Here is a 14,174-nt window from a genome sequence, read left to right on the forward strand (position 1 = left end):
TTGGTTCGAGTGTATGATGCTGGCATTTAATTATTTAGGTGATTTGCCTTTCAAATGAGTTTGGCCATTAAAAAGTATTAAATGTTAATGTGTAAATAGAACACTGAGGCATATCTGGATACACTATCACATTCATAGTTTCGATAATTAAAGAAGAAACTACTCTCGAGGTCAATTATAAGAGGCTTAGAGACATTGACTACAATGGTTTATTAAATACAGGCTATAAAGAAGACAATGAAAAACACATATCAATAATCAAATAAAAAACGAAACTTTTTGTAAGAAAAATTGTGTTCTTTATATGTGTAAAAATGTATGGATAAAAATCGCACAAAATATATTAAAAATAAACAAGATGTGTTTGTGAAACACAATGTCCCCCTATTATGACGTTTGACCTTGAAGGATGACCTTGACCTTACCCTTCACCACTCAAAATGTGCAGCTCCTTGAGATACATATGCATTTCAAGTATAAAATTGCTAGCTTCAATATTGCAGAAGTGACATTACATGAGCAATTTTGACCCATATATTTGACCTTGAAGAATGACCTTGACCTTTCACCACTCAAAATGTGCAGCTCCATGAGATACACATGCATGCCAAATATCAAGTTGCTATCTTCAATATTGCAAAAGTATTCATAAAATAAGCGATTTGGGCCACATATATTTGACCTCTGACCTTGAAGGATGACCTTGACCTTTCACCACTCAAAATGTGCAGCTCCATAAGATAAACATGCATGCCAAATATGAAGTTGCTATCTTCAATATAGCAAAAGTTATTGCAAAATGTTAAAGTTGGCGCAAACGAACCAACAAACCAACCAACCAACAGACAGGGCAAAAACAATATGTCCCCCACTACTATAGTGGGGGACAAAACAAAATATTTTATGCTAAATTCAATATTAAATCTTCCTGAAAAATGTCATTGCATTGTACAACCAAGAGCATTTATTATTTATTACATAATGTAAGGATTGTACATTTTCAAAACACTTCTAAAATTATATTAACACTAAAGATGTGAAACTTAATAGTTATCTAACAAAGATAACTTCTGCGTCAACTTCAAATGAATATCAAACACGTCTTGTGCAACAATTCATTTTTTTGGCTTTTCTCAATCTAGAGACATGCTGATCACTAAGTATCGATGAAGGTGGAGGGGTGACAGGGGCTATAGTGGACCTACTTCTTTCGGGGTCTTCAGACAGCTGTTCACATTTGCCACTTATTCTTTTCTTGCCTATGGTGAATTCATTTGTAACTTCAGTGATCAAACCCGTTATGTATGTATACTCCTTGGGTTTTCACATAGGTCTTGTGCTCCAATTACCAGCAGCTTTTGAGTGCACTCTTTCCCCTGAAAGATTGTTTTATAACTGACATGATGTTTGGAAAAATGAAATGACAATTGCTAAATCAAAACCGAGAATTAAGATCTATAGACAATATATATGCCATAATATAAAACTACTGATTCAGCGCATACTTGGAAAAATGAAATGACAATTGCTAAATCAAAACCGAGAATTAAGATCTATAGACAATATATATGCCATAATATAAATTTACTGATTCAGTGCATACTACAGTAGTTATTTTATGCCAGGAGCATTGTTTGCAAAATGTATACTTATTATTCATATCACACGAATGTGTCAAATTTGAGCTTAAATACATCATGTTTGTAAATTCAGTTGAATTGTTAATAACAAAAACTTTCAATAAGTAAACATAAATCTGTAAATTGATCCTTACAATTCAAAATTTAATACAAACAGGAAATGTGTTTCTGACAAAAACTATCTCCCCTACTGCGCCACTTTAATTTTTTGTTTATAATTTGACAGGTTCAGATGAGCTCTTTAAAGCTTATTACTTCTCTTGAATTTGTTTTTTTTTACCTTTGACCTTGAAGGATGATCTTGACCTTTCACCACTCAAAATGTGCAGCTCCATGAGATACACATGCATGCCAAATATGAAGTTACTATCTTCAATATTGCAAAAGTTATGGCAAAATGTTAAAGTTTGACGCAAAAAAACAAACAAACAAACAAACCAACATACAGGGCAAAAACAATAATATAAATACCTCTAATTTCCTTGTTTGTCCAACAAAACAGGACAATTCAAGTGTTTTGAATAATCTATTGCTGCTAACTGACACCTGCATCTATAAACAGCATAGCTGAAAAAAAAATTTTTAGAAATGAAACTCAGAAAATATCACGCAACTCGTGTGAAAATCTGCCTTTAGGACTTTGATGATGTTACACTAGATATGAACTAATTCAACACCAATGACTTGAAATATTCATAATCAGAATTCATTTCTTGATTTACTACTAGTTGTTTAAACATCCTGTGAACAAATACAAAAATCCTGTTCACAAATAATTTTACTATCACATGATGAAACAAGAGCACCGCATAATGGGTGCCATGCTCGGCTTCAAAGGCTTGTCAGATTTTTTTTTTTAGAGGCCACAGTGACATTAATCTAGTGACCCAAAAATGGGTGTAGCATGTAGAACTCATCAAGGTGCATCTACATATGAAGTTTCAACGTTGTAGGTGGAAGCACTTTGATTGTAGAGCAAAATGTCAAAGTTTTAGCACTAAGTAGGCGGGCGACGCGACAACGACGATCTGGCTATGACAATACCTCAGGTTTTCTCCGAAAACAGCCGAGCTAAAAAAATTAATATTTTAGTCATTCAGGCAGTTTATTACGAGACTTGTCACAAAGGGTATATCATTTTTACATGATTAAAATGTAAATTCTCAAAAAGAAAGAGCATAAATTCCTTTGTTCAATGAGAATGTGTTCATGAAATAAAAAAGAAACACTTAAAACATAGAACGTTTTATTTACCTGAAAGCATTTCGCTTTGAACCATACCCCAGAAGATGATTGTTGAAGCTCTCTAGTCCAGAAGTAGTTCTGAAATTTAAAAGCATATTACATTTCTAAAACAAATCTTTTATACTTAAAGGGTTTGTGTGTGTGTTTAAGTCAAAACGTGTTCATTATGTGGCAAAATCATTACGGGAATTTATAGAAAAGTTGCTATGACACACAAACTGAAAATGAAGAGGACTTACTCATCGATCAATATTTCCATCATTTTCTCGTCCTTTTCTTCTTTCTTTCTTCTTTTATAATAATGGCTATGTTCAATACTGATACATTATGGCCATGCGTGGGTGGTTAAAAAGAAATAGATTGATAGGTTTCCCGAGTTACTCAATCCACTCAGGAAAATCCTATCAACAGTGATAAAAAAAGGTGCAAAACCTAACACCTTAAGCCCTTAAATCAATCCCAGTAGCTTCTTTAACTCTTCTCCATCGATCACACTGAATACCAATGTCTAGTATCATTTCCCTTTTATTACACCTGTACCTTGCATCTCTTGCTTTTTTTAGTCTTTTCTTTGCGCTAACACTTGTTTATGTCTGAACCGGTCGTGTCAGTTTTGGAAGGAAAACTATTTGGCAAAAAAATAAGGAAATACAACGCCTTTGCAGCAACATTTACGACAATGATTTTTATACGCCCGTATAAAATACGGGACGTATTATGTGAAACCCCTTGGCGGGCGGGCGGGCGGGCGGGCGGCGGGCGGCGGGCGGAAGGCATCACTTTGTCCGGACTCTAATTCAAATTGTATTCATCCGATCTTCACCAAACTTGGTCAGCAGTTGCATCTAGTTGATATCTAGGCCAAGTTCGAATATGGGTCATGCCGGGTCAAAAACTAGGTCATAGGGTCAATAAGTGCATTTTCAAAGGGGCCACTTTGTCCGGACTCTATTTCAAATTGTATTCATCCGATCTTCACCAAACTTGGTCAGCAGTTGCATCTAGTTGATATATAGGCCAAGTTCGAATATGGGTCATGCCGGGTCAAAAACTAGGTCATAGGGTCAATTAGTGCATTTTCAACCGCGCCACTTTGTCCGGACTCTAATTCAAATAGTTTTCATCCGATCTTCACCAAACTTGCTCAGAAGTTGAGTCTAGACAATATCTAGGCCAAGTTGGAATATGGGTCATGCCGGGTCAAAAACTAGGTCATGGGGTCACATAGTGCATTTCAAGGATTTCATGGTGTCCGCTCTCTAAATGAAGTAGTTTTCACCCGATCTTCACCAAATTTGGTCAAAAGTTGTGTCTATATGATATGTAGGTCAGGTTTAAATATGGGTCATGCCGGGTCAAAAACTAGGTTACGAGGTTACTTAGTGCATTTCAAGCATTTAGCATGGTGTCCGCTCTCTAATTGAAGTAGTTTTCATCTGATCTTCACCTAATTTGGTTACAAGTTGTGTCTAGATGATATGTAGGTCAAGTTCGAATATGGGTCATGCCCGGTCAAAAACGAGGTCACATGGTGCATTTAAAGCATTTAGCATGGTGTCCGCTCTCTAATTGAAGTAGTTTTCATCTGATCTTCACCAAATTTAGTCAGATGTTACATCTAAATGATATCTAGGTCAAGTTCAAATATGGGTCATGCCAAGTCAATAACTAGGTCTTGAGGTCACTTAGTGCATTTCAAGCATTGAGCATGGTGTCCAAAACCTTCGAACGGGCGTATCTTGTGACAGTTTGGCACTCTTGTTTTATTCTATTTTCATTGGATTTTAGAAGTATAAAATAAAACTTGTTACTTTGATAATGATAAGTAGTTATATCTCTATAGTGAAAATATTGTGAATAAACATATTAAATTTGGAATACAGATTTATAGTGCTGATTGTGCACTAGGATCGGCTAGTATGAATTACGAGTCTTATAAAGCCCTAGTTGTCTGCGTGAACAAATTTGATGCTTTAGATGCACACATGCACATCATGTGGAGCTCAGCAAACAGCATTAGATACAGACAGGCACACTATTAGGAGTTCAGAATACATATTTATAGTGAAGATCCTGTAACTTCTATTTACCAGCGTCTATGCGTCTCTTCGCGAGTTTTTATACGGGTGTTAAAGCGTTGGTGAAGTAATGGGCGCCTTTAAATCTTTATCCAGATAACGTTCGCATCGTGCTTATAATGTACGTTAAAATCGGGATTATAAATTATTGGTATCTAATGATCTGTGCTCAGTTTACATGACATGCGCTTATATACTTCCATTATGCCATAGTTGAACCCTATAAATATTTGCGTCCCAAAATTGAGTGAGCTTGGGATATGCATGGGATAACTCATTGAAATTCTATCTATGGACTATCTGCGCGAATACATAGTGTTAGTGAACTAATGAGCGCCGATTATTCTGCGTCCAGACAACGTTTTTTATATCACGCGTAAACGGTTATATTCGTGTTTAAAAATTATGGTTAACGATAATCTGCGCCCAGTAACATTTACATACGGTCGTACGTGCATTATAGAGCATTTAGAACCCTATCAATCTGAGTCGAGTCAACAAATTAAGCGTATCAATCTGAGTCGAGTCAACAAATTAAGCGTACGCCCCCCCCCCTAAAATCTTCTTAGTAAAGTCAAATCATTTGATGTTTCACACAAAGCTAGATCTCAATCACCTATTTAAACTCATTTGTTTTCTTCTTCTTCGTACACAACATTTCCCACTAATCACAGACAATCGCTAAATGTTTTAACTTTATACTCTCTGTCGCCCGGTGTATAAACTATGCATATTTTGGCAATATAAGAAGGTTCTTTGATGAAAGTAAAGAAAGCCTTACATGTTCGAAAAGTGGTTGTCAAAGTCTTCAAAATCACTTTAATCGTGGAGCTTCCGGGGGGGGGGGGGCTTCTGATGAGTGTGCTTTAATGCTAGTAATTGCATCAAATAACTAAGTTAATTAGATTGATGTACGTGCATAAAATCTCCGCGTATTTTATTTTATATATTTTTTTACCATTGTATAACTAATTCCCCCCCTCCAAAAAAGCATCCAGACAACGTCTACGTCGTGCTTATACGGTACAATTCGGGTGAAACCAGGGATGATTCCTTATTTATCTGCGCCCAGTAAACGTTCACATGCGATTATATGGTCTTAATTGCATTATAGTGTAATAAAACCCAATCTGCATCGTATGGCCTAATAAAACCCAATCAATCAGCATCGAGTGAATAAATTGAGTTTCTTTACACGGTATCAATTGCATGAAGAAACTGATACACTTCTGTTTATCTGTATAGAATATCCACATGTTATTTTACGGTTTAATGGCGTTGGGGAACACATGAACCCATATTGGTATGCGTCTAGAAAATGATCACATCGTGCCTATAAATCGGGTTTTATAAATGAAGGACACCTATAAAGCAGCGACAAACAAACACTCTCATGTGCTTATCGCTTTACCTCTCAGAAATGCACTTTGACGCATTTGACGTCCTTTAGAAAATCAATTTAAATTAAGTCTTTTCTTAATATATTCAAGTTTTAAATGCTTTATTTCCAAGACTTAGGTACTGATGAGTAACAAACAGCATAAACCTTTACATACTGCGAGTTGCTGTTCTTGGTTTATGCTGGTTGCAAAATAAATTTTCACTTTTATTTATTTTTTCTGTGGTAGAGAAGATGATGGGCTGTGTTTTTTCAATTGCACACTAAGCTTGGCAGGCAATGCACATGCTAATGATTTTGATGTTAATTGCTTATAGTGACTATTTTGATAGGTTAATGACTCACTTGTGTCATAATCTTGTTATAAAACAAGAGAATGGAAGTGATTCAATGATTTGGATTATGGAAAACTGATTAGGATATAAGGATCAAACAATCTTGGAATTAGAAAACGAAAGGGTCCAAGATTATTTGATCTGGGTTTTTAAGATGCCTTTGTTATTTAATTCTCATCGAGGTCGCTGCTTGTGGTAATGTATAAGGGATCGAGTGAGTTTAATGTTGTTGTACTGTGCTTAATATTTAATATATGCATGTTGACTGTTACACATGAAGCGATTGTATTATTGTCTTGCAATTGGTTTATCTCGTGACAACAAACGGTCGACAATTTATTGTCGGTTGATCACAATGCAAAAATAAAAAGATATCCTCATATGCAATTTTAATCACATTGGAGTTAAAAAGTTCTGGAAAACAAATTTAAGTAATTGCTTTCAGTTTTTGTAAATTAAGTAGTTGCTAATGAACGATATTTGTATTATTTGGCCAATAAGTTAGCAATATAAATGGTATTATGTCTTTTACATAGCATTGTAGCATAGTAAATTAAGTAGTTGCTAATGAACGATATTTGTATTATTTGGCCAATAAGTTAGCAATATAAAGGGTATTATGTCTTTTACATAGCATTGTAGCATAGTAAATTAAGTAGTTGCTAATGAACGATATTTGTATTATTTGGCCAATAAGTTAGCAATATAAAGGGTATTATGTCTTTTACATAGCATTGATAGACCTAAGAACATGGTCATAATATAGAAAATACATCATGAGCATGATGAATAACACATCATGTAAAAAGAAACACACATTTGCATAGCACACTTATAAATATGTATTTTTTAAACTTATTTATGTACACATACACATATACATATCTTGTACAAGAGCACACACATTTGCATAGTACACATATACATGCGGTATTTTTTTGACTTATTTTTATAGTTATGTATTTATATGTATGACTAATTATAAAGAATACATTATGATTCATATGTGTTAAGTTATGTATCTAAATATTTATAACAAATTATACACACTATTATACACATGAACAAAAACAGACACATTTGCATAGTACACATATGAATATGTTATTTGTTAAACTTATTTATATACACATACACATAAACATATCTTGTACAAAAGCACACACATTTGCATAGTACATATATACATGTGATGTTTTTTTTACTTATTTGTATAGTTATGTATATATATATATATATGTATGACTATTTATAAATAAAATGATACCATGAGTACACCTTATTGGTAAATGTTCAATGGGTTAATATGCGTGATGCATATGTATCAATTGTTAGGGTATACAACTAAATATATCTAATATGTATATCATTACATACATACATACATGCATGCATACATAAATATATACAACTTTATATGGTTTTTCAATATGAACACACATCTATAAGATTTAACCATCCTTAGGCACATAAGTGCTGTTGAGTGCAGTCCTATGATTCGTTAAATTTATTTGTTGCAAAAACCCGGACTAGACTTAAAAGGTTACAAATAAAAAATTATTACAACTTTAAGTATCGTAAGATAATCTTTGAAAAGTGTCACCATTACTAATGCGAAAACGACGAATATGGTTATTTTCACAACTATACACAGTTAACATCCCGAAAACTCATTAATTACAGGTTGGAACACTCAATCATACCATTATTAAAAATACATACGTCTCCTAAATGCAGATAAAGATGACGTTTTAACAACGCATTATTTACACGAACTCCATCTTTAATATTTACCAATTCAAGGTGAAAGGGAGAAATGGTTTTACACACAATCTATACATTTCTCTCATGCACGTCTGTGACAAACCATCTCGTTTCAAGAAAATCATACCAAAACATCGAATAAACTATGGTTATACGCAAATGCTAAAACATGCATCGAATTTTAATCAAGAAAAATATAAATAAGCAATAAAAGGGACGCAAATATGAACGCTTTTGTTTTGCAGACGAATTACAAAATATAGAAAAGCAGAGCGTATTAATAAAAGAAAGGCACAGCATTAAATATATAAGGTTCATCAAACCCGATATTTTTGTATTCTGCAGAATGCGTCTTAAATTAAAGAAGTTAAATCGAACCAATAAACTGTAGATGATATTAATATAAACAAAATTAAGCACTCGTTCGATGTGAAAGAAAGCCAAAAATGAAAGTACTACGATCAAAGTGCGAATAAAAGTAGAAATACATTTATAAATGTTAGCCAAACATTACATTTCTAAACGTTGGAAAATTATTCAATAAACAAAACAATAATAAAATCCCGGGAAAGCAACAACCTCCGGATGAGATTATCAAATGTTCAATAGTAAGACATTCAACAGCAAACAATCACCATTGGTTTAATCAATTAATATTCTTGTCTTGGTGCGAAGGGAAAAAGTCATAGTTTAAAGAAATTGACGGAAATGATTCCAACAATTATAGAGGCATACCTGTATATGGATATTTTCAAGGATTTTGGCATGTGTTGAAGTTTTAAAAATAAAAATGATGACAAAAATAAAATAATGTAAAAAGATAAATGTTAACATCGGAATTAAATAGCTCAATAATTAAACAAGAATAAAATTAAATATAAAAAAGTGATCCTTAACTAGTCTCAAACAAATGACCATTTGAGAAAAAATCTTAGAACGTAAACAACTCGCCCATCCGTGCTCGTATAGTAAGTAATATGTGTATGTTATACTTTATATGATTCAGCAATCATCGTACTGTCACAAAATATAATGATAACAACAGAACTCGCGAAATTATTCCTTCGTAATGCTTAAACTTTTAAATGTTTTAAATCGTCAAAATATGCAAATACTGTAATATTGTAGAGCTTGGTAAATGTTCAGTATTAGAAGCAGGACAGTCCATTTTTTGTGAGGGCTGCACTGCATGCCTTGTTTTCTTTTTAGCATATGAGTGTTGCTCACTGCTAACTGTCATTGTCTGAAAAGTATGTTAATATCTTTACAACTTTATGAACATGAAAATGCATATTTTATCTGATATCACACAGTGTTGAGGTTTTACAACTATTTGGACCAAATTTGTTTAAAAACAGATACTGTAAATCTAATTTCATAATAATATTAGTCAGTATAAAACAAAAGGGTAAACATTTTACTCTTCATGGAATGATTTGATCAATGTTGGCATTGTACCAAGTCCAAAGAAATAAATCTTATATTTTTATCTGAGCATTCATCAAGACAATAAGAACAAAACTTTTTTGTTCTGCACTGAAATCAACATTATTTTAAGAACATTTTTAAAATCCTCTGTCCATCATTACATGTACATTGTATATTTTTTGCATTAAATGGCTTACAGGATGCGCTACTTTAATGTTTCAAAGTTTATATATAAAAGATTCTTGTACATTTAGCTGATTCATCTGGATCCTATTTTTAACAAAATTGTTATTTAATACAATACTTTCCAATTCAGTAAAGACTGATTTATATGAGACATTGCTATTGTATTGTTTATGAAAATAAAGATTCTGCATACTAACAAGGTGCTCAGGTTTTGTTCACAGTGACCTTGACCTTTGACCTAGTGACCCAAAAATGCATGTGGCATGTAGAACTCATCAAGGTGCAGTAACATATGAAGTTTCAAAGTTGTAGGTTGAAGCACTTTGATTTTAGAGCCAATGACAAAATGCTAAGGTTTTAGCATGACGCGGATGGCCGACGACACGACCACGGACACGACACAACAAGCTGGCTATGACAAAACCTCAGGTTTTCTTCGAAAACAGCCAAGCTAAAAATCAATGACAAGCATGGAGGGGAAGGTTACCATTTTTCTGTCCAATACCTTCTCCTTTTCCAGTTTTTTCTTCTTGTTCTTTTCTGTACCATGTTGGCATTTCAGAACCTGATGTCCTAGGCTCACATACATGTAAGGGTTCACCCCATGGACCCAACAAACCTTATGGGAGGATGAAGTAACAACTGAAATTATTCATCAAAACTGGGTTTTTTTTAATTTTCTGATTATGTATACACTTTATTTAAAAAAACAAAAAAAAAATGAAATTTAACAAAAAAATCCATATCATAAATTCATTAATTTAATAGGAACAAGAGATGTGTTTGTCAGAAACACAATGCCCCCTATTGCGCCGATTTGATTTTTTTTCCTTAGACCTTGAAGGATGACCTTGACCTTTCACCACTCAAAATGTGCAGCTCCATGAGATACACGTGCATGCCAAATATCAAGTTGCTATGTTCAATATTTCAAAAGTTAATATTTCAAAAGTTATCGCAAGGTTACCAAGGTTAAAGTTTTGGGACAGAATGGCAGATGGACAGACCAAAAACAATATATCCACAATCATTTGATCGGGGGGCATAACAATAATTGATAAAGGTACATAGAATCACATAGTTCTTTAAAAAAGAGAAAACAGAGAAAGTACAAATGTTTTCACCTTCATAAGTCTTCATTTTAAAACTTTATTTGATATTTTAAAGACAATTGATAAGAACTTCTGTGACAGAATATGGAAATGAACAATACTTTATCAATTGGGGAACAATTCTTTCAATTTTGTTTAAGTCAAAATATTAATGCAAGTAAAAAGCTATCTGTGAGGCATGCTTTTTTCTACTTACCCGTTGTGATAAATATCAGGCCACATAAAAGCTTAATAGATTTGATAACGTCTTTACAAACTTATTGTATAAAAATAATTAATACCATGGTGTATTGCAAACATTTCACCATTTAAGAAATATATGAGTGTGGCAGAATTTATAGGTACCAGTGAAAATTTAGAATTAATTTAGTTAATGGTGAATAAATAATAATAAAATTAAAAAAAATAAACTCCACAATTTTTTTAATATTTTGCTCTAACATGGCTCATCTTGAAGGACATACGCTTTTTGGTACAAATTCAAGTGATTTATTCATTAACATAGTAATCAAATACTGACTGAGAAAACACTGCTTAATGCCCCTGTGTAGCCATGGCTGTGAATACATGGCTATCATCACTTGGGGATAAATATCCATGCATCCAGAACAGTATTAACAGATTGCACTGCTGTTACTTAATATTAAGTAAATTCCAACAGTTGATACCGCTATTTTCCATTAGAAGTTTACTGTGTTTATTTAAAAAGCACTGGGATGATAATTTTGTTAAATAATCAGAGCTCAAGTCAATGTATTCAAAATGACAATAATGGAAGGTAATGCTATTTCTCTTCAACTAATAATTGATAATATTTGACAACAATTTCATTAATAATTTTCACTCTAGTCAATGTCTACAAAACGGTAGCGTCAATATTGTAAGGAAAACAAAAATGGAAATGCCGAATTTTTTGGTGCTATAACCGATTATTTAACGATTATACTATCAATTTCATGTTTTTAAATTTGTGCTTTTGCATCGTTAAAACAATAAAAGTATCTTGTTTTCATTGTGATTTCTTGTGTGAAGATTGGCAGACGACATCTTGAAAACTTTGACAAACATGCGGTAGCAGTTTCTTTACAGCAAAATTTATGTTTTCTAACCATGTTGCCAAATTGTCCTTACAATACTGACTCGACGAAGGTCTACAAAGTGGTCGTGTCATTAGGCCCAGTGTCAATATTGTAAGGAAAACAAAAAGGGAAGCTAAATGTGTTTCTTTCAAACCAACTATTTTTAAAAGATTAACATCTATCTATCTATCTTTAAATACTGCCGGACTCCCCACAACAATCAATGAGACTTTGAAGAATAATTAATGTATGCTTCTTTCAACAGAAATCATTACCTGGATACCTGGACTGTTGGGCCGTAATTTAGCTATGCTGTAGTGGCCCCTCTGATAAATGGTCTCTTCTTTAGAATCTCTCTCTGATAATTTCTATTTTATTAAAACTTCTCTAGAGTGCGCTTAGTAAAATTAATTGTTAATTTATCTTAAATTACAGACGGGTTAAACTTCTTAATGTTCCATTTTTCAGAATTTAGCAATGATTTAAATTGATTAACAATTGTGGCAGCTATTGTTGATTCTTCCAAACTGTTCCAGTAATGAATTGATCTTTGACTAAAGGTGTTGAGTCTTACATTACTTTTGAAATTCTTGCCTTTTAGTTTCAAGTGATGACCACGAAGATTATCCTCAGCCAGATCGAACATTTTTTCCCAGTTTAAATTATCTAGCTTATGTAAAGATTTGAAAATTTGGATCATATCCGCCCTGTCCCTTCTGTACTCAAGTGTGACAAGTCCCAACTTTCGAAGTCTCTGGTCGTATGGTAGATGTGCCACCAATGGCACTAATTTAGTTGCTCTTCTTTGAACATCTTCAATTAACTTTATATGTTTTTTTAGGTGAGGGGACCAAACACATGATCCATATTCCAAGGTTGGCCTGATTAAAGCCTTATAAAGAGGCAAAAACATTTTTTCATCAAGACACTCAAAGGATCTATGTACTAAGCCAAGAGTTCGCTGTGCTTTATTCGTAATTTTTGTAATGTGTTGGTTAAAACTTAGCCGCTCGTCAAAAGTCACACCTAAATCTTTCTCATTTGTAACTGCTTCAATGGCTGTATAATTTCCGTCCGGGTCTCTCATGGAATAGCGAAAGTCACTATTTGAACTTCCAAGGTGAAGAACTTTGCATTTTTTTGCATTAAATGTTAATTTCCATTTATCACTCCAGTCACTTAAGTTGTCTAGGTCAGATTGAAGATTATAACACTCCTCATTTGTTGTTACTGGTGAAAAAAGCTTTGTGTCATCAGCAAAAATCTTAACAATTCCTGATACTATGTTAGGTAAGTCATTGATAAAACACAGAAATTTTTACGTTTAGATATATGAACAAAATAATAAAATGAATTTACCTGAATTACCAAAGTTTTTTTGTGCTGTAACCCATCATGTAACGGTTATTCGTATCAATTTCATTTCTTTTTATGTAAGCTTTTGCATCGTCAAAACAATTAAAAAATAACATTATTTTGTCTTCGTTGCGATTTCTCGCGTATAAATTTACAGACGCCATCTTGAAAACTGCGACCAACTTTCGGTATCAGTCTCTTTACGGCAATTTTTTTGTTTCCTTCCATTGTTGCCAAATTGCCCTTACGATACTGACTCGACGGTCTGAACCATCTTGAATTCTGATCGCTTTCAGATTTCGACCGCATATTCGTATTTGTGAAAACTGATTTTCCAATAAAAATATTGATTTAAATATGAAGTATATTTTATTGGTTGATCAAAAATATTCAATGAAAATTAATTATTTGCTCAACAAGCTAAATTTCTTTCTTTAGAAATAATGTAATTTCTATGCCAAAAATAAATGACGGTACCATGTACCACGTGACTTGTCAGCTGATTTTTCAGCTACATTTATTTTTAGGTCAAAAACGTCGAGCGGCGTTTTT

General features: G+C 33.2%; 1 long non-coding RNA gene across 1 annotated transcript; it reads right to left on the minus strand.

Moving 5' to 3' along the window:
* Positions 1 to 9,277: 9,277 nt before the first annotated feature.
* On the minus strand, positions 9,278 to 13,877 carry LOC127853142 (uncharacterized). Its single transcript, XR_008036502.1, has 3 exons — positions 13,626 to 13,877; positions 10,581 to 10,717; positions 9,278 to 9,704 (listed from the first exon to the last, which is right to left on the minus strand). It is a non-coding gene; the product is annotated as an uncharacterized LOC127853142 (long non-coding RNA).
* Between the last annotated feature and the right edge of the window lie 297 nt (positions 13,878 to 14,174).

Source organism: Dreissena polymorpha, chromosome 12 (assembly GCF_020536995.1).
Source record: "Dreissena polymorpha isolate Duluth1 chromosome 12, UMN_Dpol_1.0, whole genome shotgun sequence".
In the NCBI taxonomy this organism is placed as follows: Eukaryota; Metazoa; Mollusca; class Bivalvia; order Myida; family Dreissenidae; genus Dreissena; species Dreissena polymorpha.